Genomic DNA, 6,281 nt, shown 5'->3' with positions numbered 1-6,281 from the left:
GGTACCTAACCCCCAACTGCTCCCTGGGTGCTGTAGCATAGCTTCCCACTGCTCTGGGTGTGTGCTTATTGCTCACTTGTGTATGCATATGTGTGTTCACTGCTTCAGATGGGTTAAATGCAGAGGAGGAATTTTGCTGTGCTTGAGTGTGCATGTGACAAAATAAAGGTTTCTTCTTCTTTCTTGTCTGTGTGGAATTTCTGTACATGTGCTCCCTATCTCTGCATGGGTTCATCAGTGTTCCATCTCACCAAACCCTCGACCCCCCTTAGCACAAGCTGGCCTGGTGGTTAGCATGTCCGCCTCTCGACCGGGAAATGACGAGTCCTACTTGCAGTTGGGTCATACCAAAGACTGTCTAGCAAGGCACACTGCAATACAGATGTGAGTGGGGAGTCAAACTCTTTCAGTTACCAGAGGACTAGCCCCCCACTATAACCCTAGATATATAATAGGCGAGAGGCCAAGGGCTACTGAAACGGGGAATTGGTGCCACACCCATGTGCCTCAAGAGCTGGTTAGTACTGGGACAGGAGACTGTCTGGGAAGACCAGATACTGGCGCAGGAGTGACTTTGACTTGAGGCCCTCAACCCTGACCAGGATGAAGTGCTTATTGAAGATGAAGGAATGAATGACCTAGAAGTGAATTCAACTGTGCCCTTTTCTATTCATTTAGAAAAATATATATATCATCTCATCTCATTATCTCTAGCCGCTTTATCCTGTTCTACAGGGTCACAGGCAAGCTGGAGCCTATCCCAGCTGACTACGGGCGAAAGGCGGGGTACACCCTGGACAAGTCGCCAGGTCATCACAGGGCTGACACATATGGGGCTTTTCCACTACCAACGCGGCTGAGTTGGGCTGAGCCGTGCGGTGCTGAGTTGGGCTGAATCGAGCTGAGTGGGGCTGTTGGGGTTGCATTTCGACTACAACCGCGCTGAACCATGCTGGCTGGAAGTGGGTGGACACGTTGGGTGGAGTTAGCAAAAGTGGGTGGACGTCACGTGATGCCGTTAGGCGGCACAAACAGTGACATCAGTGACCTTTTAAGCGGTAGTCTCACGACCCGGATAGTAAACAATAAACATGGAGTTTACTGGCCTTTCCTCGCTTGGGTTGGTCTTCCATCTTCTAGTTTTCTGATCTTCTTCTTCTTTGTCGTAATTCTTCTTTTTCCGGGTTTACAGATCCCAACGTGCTCGCGGGGCCTGTGTGGGCATGTGAGGACACTCCTCCTCACCAATCAGTGCACAGGGGAGTGTCTCCTCACGCCCCTAGCCCCACTCGGCTCGGTTGGGCTCACTTCAGCCCCACTCCAAAACCGTGCGAGTTTTGGGTGCTGAGTAAGGCTGAAGTGAGCTCAGTTGTGCTGCTCTGAGGTAGTCGAAACACGAGCAGTGTTGGGCTGAAGTGAGCTGAAAAAGGGTAGTGGAAAAGGCCCAATAGACACAGACAACCATTCACACTCACATTCACACCTACGGTCAATTTAGAGTCACCAGTTAACCTAACCTGCATGTCTTTGGACTGTGGGGGAAACCAGAGCACCCGGAGGAAACCCACACGGACACAGGGAGAACATGCAAACTCCACACAGAAAGGCCCTCGTCGGTCACGGGGCTTGAACCCAGACCTTCTTGCTGTGAGGCGACAGCGCTAACCACTACACCACTGTGCCACCCTAGGCCGATAAGTATAATATTTAATTGTAATTAATTGCCAATACGAGTCATGATATAAGATTAGTAAAACCGAAAACGTAATTGAATAAGACTTTAAGAAATAAAGCAAGTTTAAAAATGACTTCGGTTCTCCTTTAACACAAGGTCACCAAAGTGTCAAATCCAACAGGTATGAACAGTCCCAAATTCAGTGCAAATTACCACTTTTTCAGTAACAAAGACAAAAGAGGAAAACATCCATAACAGATGACACGTGTAAATGAACCTCTTCGCCTGTATCTGCATGCTTTTATACATTGTGCAGCTGCCACGTGATTGGCTGATTGGTTGACTGCATAAATGAGCAGGTGTACAGGTGTTCCTAATAAAGTGGACATGAGTGTATGTGAGTCAGTCAAGCTTGAGGTAGGGAATGGTATGGCCTGTTGTAGGGGTGCACAAAAGTGAATGACATCTTTTTGATAGTCAGGGAAACTATACTTTTAATATTAAATGAATTCAGGCAATTGTGTCTAACCTTAAAAGTAGACAGCCTTTTGATTTCATAAAACTGGTGAAATTTAGTTCCCGCTGACATTTGGACATTGTGATATAATAGTTTATTTCTGTAATATCTAAAAAAAACCCAGGCCATTCTGTGGCTGGGAATTTATTTAATTTGAGGGGATTCCCTCGCAAATAATGCGCATGAAATCGCTCACTTCACGCAGTCAAGTAGACGGGGGAAGTCTGGTGTGCGCATGTGCAAGTTTACCTTTCGGCATCTTCTTTTTTAGGGTTTTATGGTAGCTGGCATCCAGTGTTGCATTACTGCCATCTACAGGTTTACCTTTGACTATGCACTGACAGTTACATCATTCCGTCGCTAAACAAACAGCTGATCACACCAAGGTGCTTGCTGACCGCCGATATTTATTAGTTTGGTCCTGCGTCTCCTTTCCTTCGCAACATAACATCTTTTCTTCTCGCTTTGTGTTACTGTAGTCAGTCTTCCACATTTCATTCGCGTCCTCCATTTTTCTCTCCCGTTTCAAATTTGTATCCCACAATGGCTTGCGCAAATGGAGAAAGCCCACCATGTGATGCATGATATGGTATCTTGAATTGGGTCATGGTGAAGCAGGAAAAAATAGCGGAAATTTAGGGCCACGTGGTTCTAAACTCATTAATTGTTCTATTAAAAAAAACTAACTAATAAAATTGGAAGTCTGTGATTCAAATTCAGTAGCTTTCAGTCCATTAAACAAAAATAACTGGGTGTCAGGGAAAATTCTTTTTATGACCTAAACCTGAAAAGTCTGAAAGGCAGTCTACCTTTAAGTCTCTAACCTTTGCTTTTTGTGGCTACTGCCTCATATAGTGGTGATAGCCACTATGTCATTGTGCTGTAAGAATGTAAGTGTAACAATCATGCACTGCGCATGCACATATGCATAAGGCTTACAATAACACGCGCGCATAAGCATTACAATCACCAGAATGGCGAATCGTGATCTTGCGATATGAACAGTTGATCTCACATTATCAAAGGTACACAAGAATGAGTATAAGAATGTAAGAATGAGTGTAACAATAGCAAAACTGTGTAACAAATTAGCACTTATCCTGATCAAGTTCAATTACCTGTTGTATTTCTTGATAAACTTTGGAACTAATCAGAACTAGAAATTAGATAAGAAAAACCTCATAACTTTTTAGTATCGGAAGATAATCAGCAGATAAAAAGACAAATGAAATTCACCTCGTGGTTCACCAAGGCTATTGATTCGATATCAAGTAAATGGTGTTTATTTTAAGAAAATTTACCTCTTGATTATCACAGCTTTTGTTTGGTCCTTCTAAAAAGTCAAATGAAAGGTTTTGTAGGGTTTTTTTTAAAGCTTTTTGGCAGAAATTTGTATCCATCCATCCATTATCTATAACCGCTTATCCTGTTCTACAGGATCGCAGTCAAACTGGAACCTATCCCAACTGACTATGGGCAAGAGGCGGGGTATGCAACCATTCACACTCGCAGTCAATTTAGAGCCACCAATTAGCCTAACCTGCATGCCTTTGGACTGTAAGGGAAACTGGAGCACCCAGAGGAAACCCACACGGAGAGAAAATACAAACTCCACACAGAAAAAGGCCCCTGTTGGCTACTGGGCTCGAACCCAAGACCTTCTTGTTGTGAAGCAACAGCGCTAACCACTACACCAACATCTCATCTCATCTCATTATCTCTAGCCGCTTTATCCTGTTCTACAGGGTCGCAGGCAAGCTGGAGCCTATCCCAGCTGACTATGGGTGAGAGGTGGGGTACACCCTGGACAAGTCGCCAGGTTATCGCAGGGCTAACTATTCACACCTATGGTCAATTTAGAGCCACCAATTAACCTAACCTGCATGTCTTTGGATTGTGGAGGAAACCCACGCAGAGAACATGCAAACTCCACACAGAAAGGGCCTCGCCGGCCACTGCGCTCGAACCCAGGACCTTCTTGCTGTGAGGCGACAGTGCTAACCACTACACCACCGTGCCGCCAGATATTTTTAATTTTAGAGCCTTTACACTTGTGAAACAAAATGTGCTTATTAGTACTAAATAATGCTTCTAAGACAATTCATGAACAAGTGCTTTCTTACTATTAGTGCCTTTTGATGGGACTGTGGCCGCTACACCACTGGAATGATATCCTGACCTCTATTAGGTGGACTTTATTTTTCTGCTTATTATTGTAAAGCAACCTTGGGTTTTGAGAAAGGCGCTATATAAATCTAACATATTATTATTATTATTATTATTTTGAAAATAGATCTAGTTCACGGCACTGTATTTTGAACAAAGCCCTGATACTGCTCACAGCTTGATGATGCTTGCAAAAGATGAGGTGAGTATAATTGATAACATGTATAAGAAAGAAAGAAAGAAAGAAAGAAAGAAAGAAAGAAAGAAAGAAAGCACAACTTTATTCATCACACACTTTGTGAAATTTCCTCTCTGCATTTAACCCATCTGAAGCAGTGAACACACACATGCACAATGAGCACACACACATACCCAGAGCAGTGGGCAGCCATGCTAACAGCACCCGGGGAGCAGTTGGGAGTTAGGTGCCTTGCTCAAGGCCGTCCCATATTAACCTAACCACATGTCTTTAAACTGTGGGGGAAACCGGAGCAAACCCACACAGACACGGGGAGAACATGCAAACTCCACACAGAAAGCCCCTTGCCGGCCACTGGGTTCAAACCCAGAACCTTCTTGCTGTGAGGCAACCGTGCTAACCACTACACCACCGTGACACCCAGTTTATAGATAGATAGATAGATAGATAGATAGATAGATAGATAGATAGATAGATAGATAGATAGATAGATAGTACCAGTCAAAAGTTTGGAAACACCTTCAAATTCGATGTTTTTTCTTTATTTTAATTAACTAAAAGACACTTCGTGTCTTAAAGTAATGACTGACTGTTATTTCTCTTTACTTAGTTGAGTGGTTCTTGACATAATATGGATTACTACAGTTGTCGAACAGGGCTATTTACTGTATTTTTTATTATTTACTCTTTACTGGTTGATGGTGTCAAATGCATTAAGAAGGCAAGAAATTCCATTTATGACAAGACTCACCTGTTAATTGAGAAGCATTCCAGGTGACTACCTCATGAAGCTGGTTCAGATAATGCCAACAGTGTGCAAAGCTGCTATCAAGGTAAATAGTGATGACTTTGAAGAATCTAAAAGATGAAACGTTGTTTTTTTAACACTTTTTTTGTTTACCATATAATTCCATATGTTATTTCATAGTTTTGATGAGTTCAGTATTGTTCTACAGTGTAGGGGGGAAAAAAAATAAAAACATCGAATTTGAAGGTGTTTCCAAACTTTTGACTGGTACTGTATGTGCTATATTTACTCTATGGACATTGTATCAGAAAACAATTTTATTTATAAGCAGTAGCCACATGTACCCATAGACTACCTTCTTTTTTTCAGGACACAAATGTTATAAGTTTCAGCCCCCTCCTCCTGAACACCATTTCTAAATCCTCTCCATAGCTGTCAGAGCATTTTTTAAGGATTTTCCACTAGGAGACCAACTGGTCTGGGCAATACAATCACAGGCCCCAGAGTCCATGCGGCTGCACCGCTGCGGCATATTCTGTGATGCAAATTGCTGCATTACGAATCCTCGTTTCAGCCAGCATAATATCAACATAGTTAATGCAGTGCCAAGTTACCATAACTTCATCATAAGTATGGTAAAATACTAAAATTACACTATGAGTTTAAGTTATTGTTTTATCAACTTTTATAATAGGGTGGCACGGTGGTGTAGTGGTTAGCATTGTCGCCTCACAGCAAGAAGGTCCTGGGTTCAAGCCCAGTAGCCGGCGAGGGCCTTTCTGTGTGGATTTACATGTTCTCCCCGTGTCCGTGTGGGTTTCCTCCGTGTGCTCCGGTTTCCCCCACAGTCCAAAGACATGCAGGTTAGGTTAACTGGTGGCTCTAAATTGACCGTAGGTGTGAATGTGAGTGTGAATGGTTGTCTGTGTCTATTGCTGCTTTTCCACTACAAACGCGGCTGAGCCGTGCCGTGCTG

The sequence above is a fragment of the Neoarius graeffei genome, chromosome 11, assembly GCF_027579695.1.
Source record: "Neoarius graeffei isolate fNeoGra1 chromosome 11, fNeoGra1.pri, whole genome shotgun sequence".
NCBI classification, from domain to species: domain Eukaryota; kingdom Metazoa; phylum Chordata; class Actinopteri; order Siluriformes; family Ariidae; genus Neoarius; species Neoarius graeffei.
The sequence above is the reverse complement of the archived record's forward strand: the minus strand, read 5'-3'. Positions refer to the sequence as shown.